Source organism: Schistocerca gregaria, chromosome 4 (genome assembly GCF_023897955.1).
Source record: "Schistocerca gregaria isolate iqSchGreg1 chromosome 4, iqSchGreg1.2, whole genome shotgun sequence".
Classification (NCBI taxonomy): domain Eukaryota; kingdom Metazoa; phylum Arthropoda; class Insecta; order Orthoptera; family Acrididae; genus Schistocerca; species Schistocerca gregaria.
Genome location: NC_064923.1, coordinates 14110697 through 14129898, shown reverse-complemented (window position 1 = coordinate 14129898; position 19202 = coordinate 14110697). Strand labels below are relative to the sequence as shown.

At 46.0% G+C, this 19202-nt stretch overlaps 9 non-coding genes across 9 annotated transcripts; all 9 read right to left on the bottom strand.

Annotated features, from left to right (window-relative positions):
* Window positions 1-84: 84 nt before the first annotated feature.
* Trnat-agu (transfer RNA threonine (anticodon AGU)) lies at window positions 85-156 on the bottom strand. Its single transcript has one exon. It is a non-coding gene; the product is annotated as a tRNA-Thr (tRNA).
* Window positions 157-1597: 1441 nt separating this feature from the next.
* Window positions 1598-1669, bottom strand: Trnat-agu (transfer RNA threonine (anticodon AGU)). Its single transcript has one exon. It is a non-coding gene; the product is annotated as a tRNA-Thr (tRNA).
* A 1459-nt stretch (window positions 1670-3128) lies between these two features.
* On the bottom strand, window positions 3129-3200 carry Trnat-agu (transfer RNA threonine (anticodon AGU)). Its single transcript has one exon. It is a non-coding gene; the product is annotated as a tRNA-Thr (tRNA).
* A 1453-nt stretch (window positions 3201-4653) lies between these two features.
* Window positions 4654-4725, bottom strand: Trnat-agu (transfer RNA threonine (anticodon AGU)). Its single transcript has one exon. It is a non-coding gene; the product is annotated as a tRNA-Thr (tRNA).
* A 1453-nt stretch (window positions 4726-6178) lies between these two features.
* Trnat-agu (transfer RNA threonine (anticodon AGU)) lies at window positions 6179-6250 on the bottom strand. Its single transcript has one exon. It is a non-coding gene; the product is annotated as a tRNA-Thr (tRNA).
* Window positions 6251-14479: 8229 nt separating this feature from the next.
* Window positions 14480-14551, bottom strand: Trnat-agu (transfer RNA threonine (anticodon AGU)). The gene has a single exon. It is a non-coding gene; the product is annotated as a tRNA-Thr (tRNA).
* Window positions 14552-15989: 1438 nt separating this feature from the next.
* Window positions 15990-16061, bottom strand: Trnat-agu (transfer RNA threonine (anticodon AGU)). Its single transcript has one exon. It is a non-coding gene; the product is annotated as a tRNA-Thr (tRNA).
* Window positions 16062-17502: 1441 nt separating this feature from the next.
* Trnat-agu (transfer RNA threonine (anticodon AGU)) lies at window positions 17503-17574 on the bottom strand. The gene has a single exon. It is a non-coding gene; the product is annotated as a tRNA-Thr (tRNA).
* Window positions 17575-19015: 1441 nt separating this feature from the next.
* On the bottom strand, window positions 19016-19087 carry Trnat-agu (transfer RNA threonine (anticodon AGU)). Its single transcript has one exon. It is a non-coding gene; the product is annotated as a tRNA-Thr (tRNA).
* Between the last annotated feature and the right edge of the window lie 115 nt (window positions 19088-19202).

The following is a 19202-nucleotide window of genomic DNA, read 5'->3' as shown; positions in this document are numbered from 1 at the left end:
TAAAACGCCTCTCGCTAATTGTTAGTCATCCCAGATACTGTTTGCTATAAGGCCACGACGCGCAACTGATATCCAAAATTCGTCTGCCTCCTGTGAGGATCAAACTCACGACCCCTGGTTTACTAGACCAGTGCTCTGCCACTGAGCTAAAGAGGCGCGGCCTAGCGGTACTTTTGCGTACTTCATCCTTACGGTCGTCTGGATCATCAGACTTCAGCTGACAACACTTCATATTACCGTCTAATATTTGCAGCTATGGCGACCCATTACTGCTTGGCTACATATCTGACACGTAAACGAAGTGCTCTCCAAATAACACCACTTGCATTTCAGAACATGTCTTTCACACATGTCTACAAAATCACCTTCACCTTCAAATACAGTTTCGTAGCGACTGACGGAGACGTAGGCAAAGTTTAAAGTTGCTATTTCCATTACATCACGTTAATCAGAAAAACGGTAAGTTACATCTGCAGAGGAACAAAATTCCGTTCCTCCCCACGTGGGGCTCGAACCCACGACCCTGGGATTAACAGCCTTATGTTCTACCGACTGAGCTAGCCGCGCTGCCTCAGTGAGTATATGCCGGTTAGCACGTCACACAGTACTCGTTTGGGTTGATTGGTCCCATACAGAACCTCCCCATGTTGCCTAATGTTTTCCTAACGTCACATTCGTCACGTAGTTCACTTTTATTTCATAATCATTTCTGAGAGGTAACAGAATTGCATGACAACCTGCAGAGCTAGTTTCGTCAAAATTAACACACATACTTGATGTGACTCATAAGCCGAACGAGTTACTTTCCGACGTTATTTTAGATATGCAAGTGCCAGTCAAAAACACGCGGCGACGGCAATATGCAAACCAATTCGCTAGTTAACACCGGTCTTGTTGTGCGTGTTTCAAGCTCAAGAGCATCTCCAAGCAGAAAATGGTCAACAGCAACATTCACACGGTTTCGTACTGCTCAAGTGCTACACTAAAACGGTATGTTTCTTTTTCAGATCTGGAAAAACACGACCGAGAGAGGAATCAAACACGCAATCTTCGGATACGAAGTCCGACGCCTTATCCATTAGGCCACACGGTCACTGACAAACAAGTGGAACTTATATACGACTCATCTCAAAACGCTCACACCACTGAGGAGTTGTGTTTTCGTTCTACACAGACGCTGCCCCTTGCTCTTTCCCACCCATTTGATACATTCAACCTGCTACGATACCTACCAAATATAGACTGGGAAACTAAACCACACACTTTGTGCATTCGGAAATGTAAGGCAGGGCGTCCCTCGCCGCATTTGCTACGATGTCCATTTGCTACTTCTGCAGAAGTGGCGGCGACGACGACGACGACGACGACGACGACGACGGAAGGCTCTGAGATATGTGAGAAATACATCTATAAAATATTTTTCAGACTGTCCCATCCCACCTTATGCTGTACCGCTTTGGCAAATGCTTTATCTGCGCCATTCGCCTTAATCACATCTGAGAGTAATTCTTAATAAAACGCCTCTCGCTAATTGTTAGTCATCCCAGATACTGTTTGCTATAAGGCCACGACGCGCAACTGATATCCAAAATTCGTCTGCCTCCTGTGAGGATCGAACTCACGACCCCTGGTTTACTAGACCAGCGCTCTGCCACTGAGCTAAAGAGGCACGGCCTAGCGGTACTTTTGCGTACTTCATCCTTACGGTCGTCTGGATCATCAGACTTCAGCTGACAACACTTCATTTTACCGTCTAATATTTGCAGCTATGGCGACCCATTACTGCTTGCCAACACATCTGACACGTAAAGGAAGTGCTCTCCAAATAACACCACTTGCATTTCAGAACATGTCTTTCACACATGTCTACAAAATCACCTTCACCTTCAAATACAGTTTCGTAGCGACTGACGGAGACGTAGGCAAAGTTTAAAGTTGCTATTTCCATTACATCACGTTAATCAGAAAAACGGTAAGTTACATCTGCAGAGGAACAAAATTCCGTTCCTCCCCACACGGGGCTCGAACCCACGACCCTGGGATTAAGAGCCTTATGTTCTACCGACTGAGCTAGCCGCGCTGCCTCGGTGAGTATATGCCGGTTAGCACGTCACACAGTACTCGTTTGGGTTGATTGGTCTCATACAGAACCTCCCCATGTTGCCTAATGTTTTCCTAACGTCACACTCGTCACGTAGTTCACTTTTATTTCATAATCATTTCTGAGAGGTAACAGAATTGCATGACAACCTGCAGAGCTAGTTTCGTCAAAATTAACACACATACTTGATGTGACTCATAAGCCGAACGAGTTACTTTCCGACGTTATTTTAGATGTGCAAGTGCCAGTCAAAAACACGCGGCGACGGCAATATGCAAACCAATTCGCTAGTTAACACCGGTCTTGTTGTGCGTGTTTTAAGCTGAAGAGCATCTCCAAGCAGAAAATGGTCAACAGCAACATTCACACAGTTTCGTACTGCTCAAGTGCTACACTAAAACGGTATGTTTCTTTTTCAGATCTGGAAAAACACGACCGAGAGAGGAATCAAACACGCAATCTTCGGATACGAAGTCCGACGCCTTATCCATTAGGCCACACGGTCACTGACAAACAAGTGGAACTTATATACGACTCATCTCAAAACGCTCACACCACTGAGGAGTTGTGTTTTCGTTCTACACAGACGCTGCCCCTTGCTCTTTCCCACCCATTTGATACATTCAACCTGCTACGAGACCTACCAAATATAGACTGGGAAACTAAACCACACACTTTGTGCATTCGGAAATGTAAGGCAGGGCGTCCCTCGCCGCATTTGCTACGATGTCCATTTGCTACTTCTGCAGAAGTGGCGGCGGCGGCGACGACGACGACGACGACGACGACGACGACGACGACGACGACGGAAGGCTCTGAGATATGTGAGAAATACATCTATAAAATATATTTCAGACTGTCCCATCCCACCTTATGCTGTACCGCTTTGGCAAATGCTTTATCTGCGCCATTCGCCTTAATCACATCTGAGAGTAATTCTTAATAAAACGCCTCTCGCTAATTGTTAGTCATCCCAGATACTGTTTGCTATAAGGCCACGACGCGCAACTGATATCCAAAATTCGTCTGCCTCCTGTGAGGATCGAACTCACGACCCCTGGTTTACTAGACCAGTGCTCTGCCACTGAGCTAAAGAGGCGCGGCCAGGCGGCACTTTTGCGTACTTCATCCTTACGGTCGTCTGGATCATCAGACTTCAGCTGACAACACTTCATATTACCGTCTAATATTTGCAGCTATGGCGACCCATTACTGCTTGGCTACACATCTGACACGTAAACGAAGTGCTCTCCAAATAACACCACTTGCATTTCAGAACATGTCTTTCACACATGTCTACAAAATCACCTTCACCTTCAAATACAGTTTCGTAGCGACTGACGGAGACGTAGGCAAAGTTTAAAGTTGCTATTTCCATTACATCACGTTAATCAGAAAAACGGTAAGTTACATCTGCAGAGGAACAAAATTCCGTTCCTCCCCACGCGGGGCTCGAACCCACGACCCTGGGATTAACAGCCTTATGTTCTACCGACTGAGCTAGCCGCGCTGCCTCGGTGAGTATATGCCGGTTAGCACGTCACACAGTACTCGTTTGGGTTGATTGGTCCCATACAGAACCTCCCCATGTTGCCTAATGTTTTCCTAACGTCACACTCGTCACGTAGTTCACTTTTATTTCATAATCATTTCTGAGAGGTAACAGAATTGCATTACATCCTGCAGAGCTAGTTTCGTCAAAATTAACACACATACTTGATGTGACTCATAAGCCGAACGAGTTACTTTCCGACGTTATTTTAGATGTGCAAGTGCCAGTCAAAAACACGCGGCGACGGCAATATGCAAACCAATTCGCTAGTTAACACCGGTCTTGTTGTGCGTGTTTTAAGCTGAAGAGCATCTCCAAGCAGAAAATGGTCAACAGCAACATTCACACAGTTTCGTACTGCTCAAGTGCTACTCTAAAACGGTATGTTTCTTTTTCAGATCTGGAAAAACACGACCGAGAGAGGAATCAAACACGCAATCTTCGGATACGAAGTCCGACGCCTTATCCATTAGGCCACACGGTCACTGACAAACAAGTGGAACTTATATACGACTCATCTCAAAACGCTCACACCACTGAGGAGTTGTGTTTTCGTTCTACACAGACGCTGCCCCTTGCTCTTTCCCACCCATTTGATACATTCAACCTGCTACGAGACCTACCAAATATAGACTGGGAAACTAAACCACACACTTTGTGCATTCGGAAATGTAAGGCAGGGCGTCCCTCGCCGCATTTGCTACGATGTCCATTTGCTACTTCTGCAGAAGTGGCGGCGGCGGCGACGACGACGACGACGACGACGACGACGACGACGACGGAAGGCTCTGAGATATGTGAGAAATACATCTATAAAATATATTTCAGACTGTCCCATCCCACCTTATGCTGTACCGCTTTGGCAAATGCTTTATCTGCGCCATTCGCCTTAATCACATCTGAGAGTAATTCTTAATAAAACGCCTCTCGCTAATTGTTAGTCATCCCAGATACTGTTTGCTATAAGGCCACGACGCGCAACTGATATCCAAAATTCGTCTGCCTCCTGTGAGGATCGAACTCACGACCCCTGGTTTACTAGACCAGTGCTCTGCCACTGAGCTAAAGAGGCGCGGCCAGGCGGCACTTTTGCGTACTTCATCCTTACGGTCGTCTGGATCATCAGACTTCAGCTGACAACACTTCATATTACCGTCTAATATTTGCAGCTATGGCGACCCATTACTGCTTGCCTACACATCTGACACGTAAACGAAGTGCTCTCCAAATAACACCACTTGCATTTCAGAACATGTCTTTCACACATGTCTACAAAATCACCTTCACCTTCAAATACAGTTTCGTAGCGACTGACGGAGACGTAGGCAAAGTTTAAAGTTGCTATTTCCATTACATCACGTTAATCAGAAAAACGGTAAGTTACATCTGCAGAGGAACAAAATTCCGTTCCTCCCCACGTGGGGCTCGAACCCACGACCCTGGGATTAACAGCCTTATGTTCTACCGACTGAGCTAGCCGCGCTGCCTCGGTGAGTATATGCCGGTTAGCACGTCACACAGTACTCGTTTGGGTTGATTGGTCCCATACAGAACCTCCCCATGTTGCCTAATGTTTTCCTAACGTCACACTCGTCACGTAGTTCACTTTTATTTCATAATCATTTCTGAGAGGTAACAGAATTGCATGACAACCTGCAGAGCTAGTTTCGTCAAAATTAACACACATACTTGATGTGACTCATAAGCCGAACGAGTTACTTTCCGACGTTATTTTAGATGTGCAAGTGCCAGTCAAAAACACGCGGCGACGGCAATATGCAAACCAATTCGCTAGTTAACACCGGTCTTGTTGTGCGTGTTTTAAGCTGAAGAGCATCTCCAAGCAGAAAATGGTCAACAGCAACATTCACACGGTTCCGTACTGCTCAAGTGCTACACTAAAACGGTATGTTTCTTTTTCAGATCTGGAAAAACACGACCGAGAGAGGAATCAAACACGCAATCTTCGGATACGAAGTCCGACGCCTTATCCATTAGGCCACACGGTCACTGACAAACAAGTGGAATTTATATACGACTCATCTCAAAACGCTCACACCACTGAGGAGTTGTGTTTTCGTTCTACACAGACGCTGCCCCTTGCTCTTTCCCACCCATTTGATACATTCAACCTGCTACGAGACCTACCAAATATAGACTGGGAAACTAAACCACACACTTTGTGCATTCGGAAATGTAAGGCAGGGCGTCCCTCGCCGCATTTGCTACGATGTCCATTTGCTACTTCTGCAGAAGTGGCGGCGGCGGCGACGACGACGACGACGACGACGACGACGACGACGACGGAAGGCTCTGAGATATGTGAGAAATACATCTATAAAATATATTTCAGACTGTCCCATCCCACCTTATGCTGTACCGCTTTGGCAAATGCTTTATCTGCGCCATTCGCCTTAATCACATCTGAGAGTAATTCTTAATAAAACGCCTCTCGCTAATTGTTAGTCATCCCAGATACTGTTTGCTATAAGGCCACGACGCGCAACTGATATCCAAAATTCGTCTGCCTCCTGTGAGGATCGAACTCACGACCCCTGGTTTACTAGACCAGTGCTCTGCCACTGAGCTAAAGAGGCGCGGCCAGGCGGCACTTTTGCGTACTTCATCCTTACGGTCGTCTGGATCATCAGACTTCAGCTGACAACACTTCATATTACCGTCTAATATTTGCAGCTATGGCGACCCATTACTGCTTGCCTACACATCTGACACGTAAACGAAGTGCTCTCCAAATAACACCACTTGCATTTCAGAACATGTCTTTCACACATGTCTACAAAATCACCTTCACCTTCAAATACAGTTTCGTAGCGACTGACGGAGACGTAGGCAAAGTTTAAAGTTGCTATTTCCATTACATCACGTTAATCAGAAAAACGGTAAGTTACATCTGCAGAGGAACAAAATTCCGTTCCTCCCCACGCGGGGCTCGAACCCACGACCCTGGGATTAACAGCCTTATGTTCTACCGACTGAGCTAGCCGCGCTGCCTCGGTGAGTATATGCCGGTTAGCACGTCACACAGTACTCGTTTGGGTTGATTGGTCCCATACAGAACCTCCCCATGTTGCCTAATGTTTTCCTAACGTCACACTCGTCACGTAGTTCACTTTTATTTCATAATCATTTCTGAGAGGTAACAGAATTGCATTACATCCTGCAGAGCTAGTTTCGTCAAAATTAACACACATACTTGATGTGACTCATAAGCCGAACGAGTTACTTTCCGACGTTATTTTAGATGTGCAAGTGCCAGTCAAAAACACGCGGCGACGGCAATATGCAAACCAATTCGCTAGTTAACACCGGTCTTGTTGTGCGTGTTTTAAGCTGAAGAGCATCTCCAAGCAGAAAATGGTCAACAGCAACATTCACACAGTTTCGTACTGCTCAAGTGCTACACTAAAACGGTATGTTTCTTTTTCAGATCTGGAAAAACACGACCGAGAGAGGAATCAAACACGCAATCTTCGGATACGAAGTCCGACGCCTTATCCATTAGGCCACACGGTCACTGACAAACAAGTGGAACTTATATACGACTCATCTCAAAACGCTCACACCACTGAGGAGTTGTGTTTTCGTTCTACACAGACGCTGCCCCTTGCTCTTTCCCACCCATTTGATACATTCAACCTGCTACGAGACCTACCAAATATAGACTGGGAAACTAAACCACACACTTTGTGCATTCGGAAATGTAAGGCAGGGCGTCCCTCGCCGCATTTGCTACGATGTCCATTTGCTACTTCTGCAGAAGTGGCGGCGGCGGCGACGACGACGACGACGACGACGACAACCGCGGAAGGCTCTGAGATATGTGAGAAATACATCTATAAAATATATTTCAGACTGTCCCAACCCACCTTATGCTGTACCGCTTTGGCAAATGCTTTATCTGCGCCATTCGCCTTAATCACATCTGAGAGTAATTCTTAATAAAACGCCTCTCGCTAATTGTTAGTCATCCCAGATACTGTTTGCTATAAGGCCACGACGCGCAACTGATATCCAAAATTCGTCTGCCTCCTGTGAGGATTGAACTCACGACCCCTGGTTTACTAGACCAGTGCTCTGCCACTTTTTTTTTTTTTTTTTTTTTTTTTTTTTATTTTAGGGCCTCCTTCCTCCCCTTCAGCCCCGTCTTGCGCTCGCCATAAATCGCCTTCGTCGGCGTCGGCTTCATCTGCCATGATTTCTGAAGTACTTATTCTTCTGAACTATTCCGATTTCCAAACCAAAGATACTTCTAAACCTATTGCATAGTCCCGCAATGGTGACAAAGTAGAATATATCTTTTTTTTTTTTTTTTTTTTTTTTTTAAATAGAAAATGAAAAAGGAACTCTGGTCCGCTAGAAAAACAGAAGAAAATAAAATAGTCCTTGTCGTAACACTGTTCAATATACGTCACTGTGACATTTGAAGAAGAAAAGAGAAAAAACAAAGCAATGTAGAATGAAGGAAAGAAAAAAATACTTCTTTCATCGAAGAACGACTTCTAAAAAATTCGCATATCGTTTCCTGTAATGTCTCGTCTGTGAAAGTATGTGAAACTGTAATGCCAGGTAAAGACAGAACGCCGCCTCACTCTTGGGTTCTTGCGTCTGTAAATAATTAACATAATGACCCTTCAACCAATTGACAGAGTTCCGTTTGGTGTTCGGGTACGGCACTGAATCCGGATACAGGAAATCTTCAGGTTTAATACAAAGCTGGGAAGTCCTCATAATCGTAGCCAGTTTTCGGCGAATGCATGGCCAAACTGCTTGGACAGTGGTGCACAGAAAACGATGTTCATCAGTATCAGGCAAGTTGCACGTTAGGCACAAAGGTGAGTCAGCCAAATGTAGAGCATGAAGTCGTGAATTGGTACTTATTTTACGGTTCACGACCCTGTACCAAGAGGCTTTCACTGACGTTGGTAAATCACGGCTATGTATGTTTTTCCATATCACTGGCCAGCGATGATTGGGGTATTTGTGTTCGATGTTGTTCCTGTTCTTGGTTGCCAGTAGTTTATTATAAACTAACTTCACCACGGAAAGCTCATTTTCTGGGAGAGTTGACCGTACGTAACTGAACTCAATGAAAAAGCTCTTAAAGTGAGTCAGCGCAGGCGGAATATGTTGAACAGAGACAGGAGGCTGCAGGCAGGCCGGCGCTATTTCGGTTAACAAGTGAGCCGTTAGACTGTTCGGTAACGACCTCCACCGTTTGTAGGTGGTGCATACGTACAAAGCTCGTGACTTGGAACGAACATCTGTTAAATTTAAGCCTCCATCGGTCGTGGAGAGAGTGAGCGTATCGTACTTGACTTTAAAAATGTGTCCACGTGTGACAAAATGGCCTAGAGCGGACATCATACGCTTCGCTGTCTCCTGTGGCATGGGCAGTACTTGTGCAACGTAGTTAATCTTTGAGGTGAGGTAGACATTAGCGAAGGTGACTTTCTGCAGTTCATCAAGGCTTCTTAGGTAGTGGGTCTGCATGCAAGCACGCATACTTGCCAGGAGATTCCTATAGTTCACCGCAATTGTGTGCTGTATGTTGCTCCTGTACTCAATACCAAGGCATTTCATTTTAGAAATTAGTTGCAACTGACCGTGATGGTGCAGCGAGATGCCGCGTCCTATGTTCATAATGCCAGATTTCCTGGCATTCAACTTCGCACCCGCAACAAGTTCGTAGTTTTTGACGATCTGAAGGGCTTCCTCGACTTCACCTTCGTCCATGACCAAAAATCCGACGTCATCCGCATATGCAGTACAAACAATCTTAATGCCGTGGATGGTTAATCCTTGTAGACGCTGTGTCAAGGTGACAAGCAAAGGCTCAATGGCAATGGCAAACAAGGCCATCGACATAGGGCATCCCTGTCGCACTGAATTAGTAATATTAATTGATGCGCTCAGCTGGCCATTCACCATGAGTCGAGTTACTCCTTTACGAAGGAGCTCATGTATAAGATTGATAAAACGTAGTGGAAATCCCATGGCATGCATCGTCCGGATGAGAAACTGATGGTTTACTCTGTCGAATGCCTTTGAAAAGTCAAGGGAAACTAGCGCACACCGTATCTTACACGCATCTGCAATGGCTATAACGTCCCTGTATTGAGACAAATTTTGGAAGATCGTCCTACCGACACCTACACTGGTCTGGTACTGACCAATGACAGTATTCATCAACATTTTCAATCTATTAGAAATAATACGTGCTAAAATTTTGTAGTCACTGTTCAGTAAAGTAAGCGGCCGAAAATCGTCAACAGAACTGCACATTGGGCGTTTAGGGATTAAAACCACGATGCCTTCCACGAGAGCCTGAGGAACATTAAAATCTGGCCGTAAAATTTCATTAAACATACTCAACAACTTGGGCTTTAATTTGTCGCAGAAAGTAAGATAAAATTCGGCAGTGAGACCGTCGGGTCCCGGCGATTTATTTTTCGGACTTCGTGATAGCGCAGAATCCAATTCGTCTTCATCAATTTCTCGCATGAGAGTTTCGACTTCAGCAGCACCCAAAGTCCTTTGCAAGTTATTGAGTAATTCATCGTGAGTTCCATCGTCGGTATGTGTCGTTGTCAGGAGACCTGCCAAGTGATTGTGAAGTGCGTTCCGTATGTCTTGTTGCCGCGTGAGCGCAACGCCTTCACTCAACTGAAGACGAGTTATTAATCTCCGCCGCCCCCTCTTATTTTCACGAATGACGTGAAACATGGATGTCATTTCGTCGTCTATCACATTCTGGGGCCTGGACCTTATTTGAAAGCCTTCTGCCTGCTGCCGCTGAAGTTTTAATAATTTTGCCTTAATTTTTTTAATCTGCATAAAATTTTCAGGTACAGTCACATCGGACTGGTAAAGCTCCCTGAGACAAGTAAAATAAAACTCAGACGTTTGCCGTTGCCACCAGGATTTGTCCCGAGCGTAGCGTTTAAACATTTTTGATAAAGTTGGTTTGGCATGTGTTATCCACCATTCAGTAACGGAGGCATACTGTGCAACCCGTCGTTCACATGCCTCCCATGTTTCGTTAAAGACACGGTGACAGTCAACATCGTTAAGGAGAGCATTGTTAAGTTTCCAGAAACCTCTGCCGCGAAATGTGCCTTGCTTGACCATGTTAACAGTACAAAGATATGCGGCATGATCGGAAAAAATTGTGGGCCAAACTTCGGATTGGAGGACTTGAGTCTTCATACACGCCGATACATAGATTCTGTCTAGCCGGCTTGCAGAGTGGTTCGTGACATGAGTGAACCCAGGTGCCGCTCCGTGCGTATGCTCCCATGTGTCAATGAGGTTCATTTCTTGGACGATACGTTCTAGTTCTCCAGATTTGTTAAAATTAGGCGTCTGGTCTTTTGGACTTAAGACACAATTGAAGTCACCCGCAAAAATTATACGATCGTAGGTTCCCCTAAAAAGTGGGACTATGGCGCTTGTGAAGAACTCAGCCCTAGCACGCCTATTGCTACTGCCGGACGGGGCGTAAACATTGATTATGCGTGTCCGATGGAAAGTGACAGCGATCCCTCTATGATCAGGCAGTTTTTCTACGTCGGTCGCTACAATCCCTTCTTTTAACAGAATCGCCGTCCCTAAATTCGCACCGCTCCCGGAATTGGAGAGAGTAGTATAACCAGTTATTCGGTCAAGTTCAATCGCAGCGACTTCTTGAAGTAACAGAATATCGATATCCGCTGCGTATACAAAATCTTGTAAATTACGGAGCCGCCAGTACGACTGTATCTTATTGATGTTTAACGTGGCAATTTTATAGGCTTGGGGCTCGTTCATGGGAGAAGGCACATACTATTAATTAAACAGTCTTAGAAGGATGGCTAACGAAATTGAGGCCAAGCGCGTCAGTCGGAGTTCCTGTAGTTCCCGGTACGGTTGGTGTATGCTGCTCTGTGGGGGGTGCCGAAGATTCCGTCTCAATGGTCCGCATGACAGCCGCATCATTGCTCGCATCCAATACTTCCATTTCCCGTGCCCAATTCCCAGTGAGAGTGGCCTCTGACAAAAGCGATCCTGCGTTTCCTTGAGCGTGGGTATCCGGCAAAACGACTCTACTCGAGGTATCACTATCTTCCACCCGTCGTGGATTCACAGGGGGAGACACTACAGGATCAATGTCCATTCGACCAGACGCAGGGAGACCAACTTCAGAGGGTTCAGAAGTGTTCTGACACATTTGGCTGCTTATTCGTTTCGCTTTGTCGCGGAGCTGTGGGGCGAGCTGATTGGCTCCTTGATGTGCAAGTCTCCGCTTCTTTTTGGAAGGCTTCCTGTTAGGGTTCGCAGTATCATCAACATCCGAAGTGGACTGTTGACTCTGGGGTTGATCCGCCGGGAACACAGCGTCTGCTTCATCCTCAGTACCAGTGGCATCAACCACTGGGGAGTCATCCGTCGTTACCTCCATCTCTGAGTGTGGTAGCGGCGGTGCCGCGTCAGCACTCGGTTCTTTGACGTTATCGGCCAAAACATCGTTCAAACGAGGGGCATCTACAGGCGGGGTCGCGGGCGGAAGACCAGAAGCCGCGACAGCGTATGTCAGTGGCAGTGCCGTCGTCACAGGGGGGCTAGCGGCTTCACCGACAGGTATCTGCGTCACCCGTCTTTGTATACATTCAGAGCGCACGTGGCCGGGCGCACCACAGCCGGCACACGTTTTTGGCTGCCCATCATATATGACAATTCCGCGATGTCCACCTACGTAAATATATGAAGGTATGTGCTTCTGTATATCGATCTTAACCTGCCTGACGCCGTTAAGCACCGGAAATTTGTGGGCTTTGGACCAACGCTCCGCAAAATTGTTAATGACCCTCCCGTAAGGTGTCAATGCAGAATTTATTTGCGCGGCTGTTATTTCAAACGGGAGTTCGAAAATACGTGCCGTCCGGATGCCCAGTCCAGCATGCGTAATGCTGACGTCACTGACGGTACCATCGCTATGTTTAAACTTCAGTACACCTCCACTGGACTCTACAATTCTATCACACAGTTCAGAGGACGTTAATTTCACATAAACAACACTAGTCACGATAGAGAAATTTATCCCCACAATGTCATCAAAAGTAATCTTAGCTGTTTCCTCTAACCATGCTTCAACTTCAAACGAATTTGGTTTCGAAAAGTTCCTATCAAAGGTAAACTTCAAGGTATCTTTCCTGTTAGTCGGATTCATAATTCCATATCAGATCCTACAGAACGGAACGAATACTAATAAGCAGACGCTGTAAGCACGCGACTCACCGCCTGACGTAAACACTTCCTGCCGCAGCGCGCTGGCCCTGGAGGTCCGCTCACCACCGCTGCCGCAGGCAGACTGCCACTGAGCTAAAGAGGCGCGGCCTAGCGGTACTTTTGCGTACTTCATCCTTACGGTCGTCTGGATCATCAGACTTCAGCTGATAACACTTCATATTACCGTCTAATATTTGCAGCTATGGCGACCCATTACTGCTTGGCTACACATCTGACACGTAAAGGAAGTGCTCTCCAAATAACACCACTTGCATTTCAGAACATGTCTTTCACACATGTCTACAAAATCACCTTCACCTTCAAATACAGTTTCGTAGCGACTGACGGAGACGTAGGCAAAGTTTAAAGTTGCTATTTCCATTACATCACGTTAATCAGAAAAACGGTAAGTTACATCTGCAGAGGAACAAAATTCCGTTCCTCCCCACGTGGGGCTCGAACCCACGACCCTGGGATTAAGAGCCTTACGTTCTACCGACTGAGCTAGCCGCGCTGCCTCGGTGAGTATATGCCGGTTAGCAAGTCACACACTACTCGTTTGGGTTGATTGGTCCCATACAGAACCTCCCCATGTTGCCTAATGTTTTCCTAACGTCACACTCGTTACGTAGTTCACTTTTATTTCATAATCATTTCTGAGAGGTAACAGAATTGCATGACAACCTGCAGAGCTAGTTTCGTCAAAATTAACACACATACTTGATGTGACTCATAAGCCGAACGAGTTACTTTCCGACGTTATTTTAGATGTGCAAGTGCCAGTCAAAAACACGCGGCGACGGCAATATGCAAACCAATTCGCTAGTTAACACCGGTCTTGTTGTGCGTGTTTTAAGCTGAAGAGCATCTCCAAGCAGAAAATGGTCAACAGCAACATTCACACGGTTTCGTACTGCTCAAGTGCTACACTAAAACGGTATGTTTCTTTCTCAGATCTGGAAAAACACGACCGAGAGAGGAATCAAACACGCAATCTTCGGATACGAAGTCCGACGCCTTATCCATTAGGCCACACGGTCACTGACAAACAAGTGGAACTTATATACGACTCATCTCAAAACGCTCACACCACTGAGGAGTTGTGTTTTCGTTCTACACAGACGCTGCCCCTTGCTCTTTCCCACCCATTTGATACATTCAACCTGCTACGAGACCTACCAAATATAGACTGGGAAACTAAACCACACACTTTGTGCATTCGGAAATGTAAGGCAGGGCGTCCCTCGCCGCATTTGCTACGATGTCCATTTGCTACTTCTGCAGAAGTGGCGGCGACGACGACGACGACGACGACGACGACGGAAGGCTCTGAGATATGTGAGAAATACATCTATAAAATATATTTCAGACTGTCCCATCCCACCTTATGCTGTACCGCTTTGGCAAATGCTTTATCTGCGCCATTCGCCTTAATCACATCTGAGAGTAATTCTTAATAAAACGCCTCTCGCTAATTGTTAGTCATCCCAGATACTGTTTGCTATAAGGCCACGACGCGCAACTGATATCCAAAATTCGTCTGCCTCCTGTGAGGATCGAACTCACGACCCCTGGTTTACTAGACCAGTGCTCTGCCACTGAGCTAAAGAGGCGCGGCCTAGCGGTACTTTTGCGTACTTCATCCTTACGGTCGTCTGGATCATCAGACTTCAGCTGACAACACTTCATATTACCGTCTAATATTTGCAGCTATGGCGACCCATTACTGCTTGCCAACACATCTGACACGTAAAGGAAGTGCTCTCCAAATAACACCACTTGCATTTCAGAAAATGTCTTTCACACATGTCTACAAAATCACCTTCACCTTCAAATACAGTTTCGTAGCGACTGACGGAGACGTAGGCAAAGTTTAAAGTTGCTATTTCCATTACATCACGTTAATCAGAAAAACGGTAAGTTACATCTGCAGAGGAACAAAATTCCGTTCCTCCCCACGCGGGGCTCGAACCCACGACCCTGGGATTAAGAGCCTTATGTTCTACCGACTGAGCTAGCCGCGCTGCCTCGGTGAGTATATGCCGGTTAGCACGTCACACAGTACTCGTTTGGGTTGATTGGTCCCATACAGAACCTCCCCATGTTGCCTAATGTTTTCCTAACGTCACACTCGTCACGTAGTTCACTTTTATTTCATAATCATTTCTGAGAGGTAACAGAATTGCATGACAACCTGCAGAGCTAGTTTCGTCAAAATTAACACACATACTTGATGTGACTCATAAGCCGAACGAGTTACTTTCCGACGTTATTTTAGATGTGCAAGTGCCAGTCAAAAACACGCGGCGACGGCAATATGCAAACCAATTCGCTAGTTAACACCGGTCTTGTTGTGCGTGTTTTAAGCTGAAGAGCATCTCCAAGCAGAAAATGGTCAACAGCAACATTCACACGGTTTCGTACTGCTCAAGTGCTACACTAAAACGGTATGTTTCTTTTTCAGATCTGGAAAAACACGACCGAGAGAGGAATCAAACACGCAATCTTCGGATACGAAGTCCGACGCCTTATCCATTAGGCCACACGGTCACTGACAAACAAGTGGAACTTATATACGACTCATCTCAAAACGCTCACACCACTGAGGAGTTGTGTTTTCGTTCTACACAGACGCTGCCCCTTGCTCTTTCCCACCCATTTGATACATTCAACCTGCTACGAGACCTACCAAATATAGACTGGGAAACTAAACCACACACTTTGTGCATTCGGAAATGTAAGGGAGGGCGTCCCTCGCCGCATTTGCTACGATGTCCATTTGCTACTTCTGCAGAAGTGGCGGCGACGACGACGACGACGACGACGACGACGGAAGGCTCTGAGATATGTGAGAAATACATCTATAAAATATATTTCAGACTTTCCCATCCCACCTTATGCTGTACCGCTTTGGCAAATGCTTTATCTGCGCCTTTCGCCTTAATCACATCTGAGAGTAATTCTTAATAAAACGCCTCTCGCTAATTGTTAGTCATCCCAGATACTATTTGCTATAAGGCCACGACGCGCAACTGATATCCAAAATTCGTCTGCCTCCTGTGAGGATCGAACTCACGACCCCTGGTTTACTAGACCAGTGCTCTGCCACTGACTTAAAGAGGCGCGGCCTGGCGGTACTTTTGCGTACTTCATCCTTACGGTCGTCTGGATCATCAGACTTCAGCTGACAACACTTCATATTACCGTCTAATATTTGCAGCTATGGCGACCCATTACTGCTTGGCTACACATCTGACATGTAAACGAAGTGCTCTCCAAATAACACCACTTGCATTTCAGAACAAGTCTTTCACACATGTCTACAAAATCACCTTCACCTTCAAATACTGTTTCGTAGCGACTGACGGAGACGTAGGCAAAGTTTAAAGTTGCTATTTCCATTACATCACGTTAATCAGAAAAACGGTAAGTTACATCTGCAGAGGAACAAAATTCCGTTCCTCCCCACGTGGGGCTCGAACCCACGACCCTGGGATTAAGAGCCTTATGTTCTACCGACTGAGCTAGCCGCGCTGCCTCGGTGAGTATATGCCGGTTAGCACGTCACACAGTACTCGTTTGGGTTGATTGGTCCCATACAGAACCTCCCCATGTTGCCTAATGTTTTCCTAATGTCACACTCGTCACGTAGTTCACTTTTATTTCATAATCATTTCTGAGAGGTAACAGAATTGCATGACAACCTGCAGAGCTAGTTTCGTCAAAATTAACACACATACTTGATGTGACTCATAAGCCGAACGAGTTACTTTCCGACGTTATTTTAGATGTGCAAGTGCCAGTCAAAAACACGCGGCGACGGCAATATGCAAACCAATTCGCTAGTTAACACCGGTCTTGTTGTGCGTGTTTTAAGCTGAAGAGCATCTCCAAGCAGAAAATGGTCAACAGCAACATTCACACAGTTTCGTACTGCTCAAGTGCTACACTAAAACAGTATGTTTCTTTTTCAGATCTGGAAAAACACGACCGAGAGAGGAATCAAACACGCAATCTTCGGATACGAAGTCCGACGCCTTATCCATTAGGCCACACGGTCACTGACAAACAAGTGGAACTTATATACGACTCATCTCAAAACGCTCACACCACTGAGGAGTTGTGTTTTCGTTCTACACAGACGCTGCCCCTTGCTCTTTCCCACCCATTTGATACATTCAACCTGCTACGAGACCTACCAAATATAGACTGGGAAACTAAACCACACACTTTGTGCATTCGGAAATGTAAGGCAGGGCGTCCCTCGCCGCATTTGCTACGATGTCCATTTGCTACTTCTGCAGAAGTGGCGACGACGACGACGACGACGACGACGACAACCGCGGAAGGCTCTGAGATATGTGAGAAATACATCTATAAAATATATTTCAGACTGTCCCATCCCACATTATGCTTTACCGCTTTGGCAAATGCTTTATCTGCGCCATTCGCCTTAATCACATCTGAGAGTAATTCTTAATAAAACGCCTCTCGCTAATTGTTAGTCATCCCAGATACTGTTTGCTATAAGGCCACGACGCGCAACTGATATCCAAAATTCGTCTGCCTCCTGTGAGGATCAAACTCACGACCCCTGGTTTACTAGACCAGTGCTCTGCCACTGAGCTAAAGAGGCGCGGCCTAGCGGTACTTTTGCGTACTTCATCCTTACGGTCGTCTGGATCATCAGACTTCAGCTGACAACACTTCATATTACCGTCTAATATTTGCAGCTATGGCGACCCATTACTGCTTGGCTACATATCTGACACGTAAACGAAGTGCTCTCCAAATAACACCACTTGCATTTCAGAACATGTCTTTCACACATGTCTACAAAATCACCTTCACCTTCAAATACAGTTTCGTAGCGACTGACGGAGACGTAGGCAAAGTTTAAAGTTGCTATTTCCATTACATCACGTTAATCAGAAAAACGGTAAGTTACATCTGCAGAGGAACAAAATTCCGTTCCTCCCCACGTGGGGCTCGAACCCACGACCCTGGGATTAACAGCCTTATGTTCTACCGACTGAGCTAGCCGCGCTGCCTCAGTGAGTATATGCCGGTTAGCACGTCACACAGTACTCGTTTGGGTTGATTGGTCCCATACAGAACCTCCCCATGTTGCCTAATGTTTTCCTAACGTCACATTCGTCACGTAGTTCACTTTTATTTCATAATCATTTCTGAGAGGTAACAGAATTGCATGACAACCTGCAGAGCTAGTTTCGTCAAAATTAACACACATACTTGATGTGACTCATAAGCCGAACGAGTTACTTTCCGACGTTATTTTAGATATGCAAGTGCCAGTCAAAAACACGCGGCGACGGCAATATGCAAACCAATTCGCTAGTTAACACCGGTCTTGTTGTGCGTGTTTCAAGCTCAAGAGCATCTCCAAGCAGAAAATGGTCAACAGCAACATTCACACGGTTTCGTACTGCTCAAGTGCTACACTAAAACGGTATGTTTCTTTTTCAGATCTGGAAAAACACGACCGAGAGAGGAATCAAACACGCAATCTTCGGATACGAAGTCCGACGCCTTATCCATTAGGCCACACGGTCACTGACAAACAAGTGGAACTTATATACGACTCATCTCAAAACGCTCACACCACTGAGGAGTTGTGTTTTCGTTCTACACAGACGCTGCCCCTTGCTCTTTCCCACCCATTTGATACATTCAACCTGCTACGATACCTACCAAATATAGACTGGGAAACTAAACCACACACTTTGTGCATTCGGAAATGTAAGGCAGGGCGTCCCTCGCCGCATTTGCTACGATGTCCATTTGCTACTTCTGCAGAAGTGGCGGCGACGACGACGACGACGACGACGACGACGACGGAAGGCTCTGAGATATGTGAGAAATACATCTATAAAATATTTTTCAGACTGTCCCATCCCACCTTATGCTGTACCGCTTTGGCAAATGCTTTATCTGCGCCATTCGCCTTAATCACATCTGAGAGTAATTCTTAATAAAACGCCTCTCGCTAATTGTTAGTCATCCCAGATACTGTTTGCTATAAGGCCACGACGCGCAACTGATATCCAAAATTCGTCTGCCTCCTGTGAGGATCGAACTCACGACCCCTGGTTTACTAGACCAGCGCTCTGCCACTGAGCTAAAGAGGCGCGGCCTAGCGGTACTTTTGCGTACTTCATCCTTACGGTCGTCTGGATCATCAGACTTCAGCTGACAACACTTCATTTTACCGTCTAATATTTGCAGCTATGGCGACCCATTACT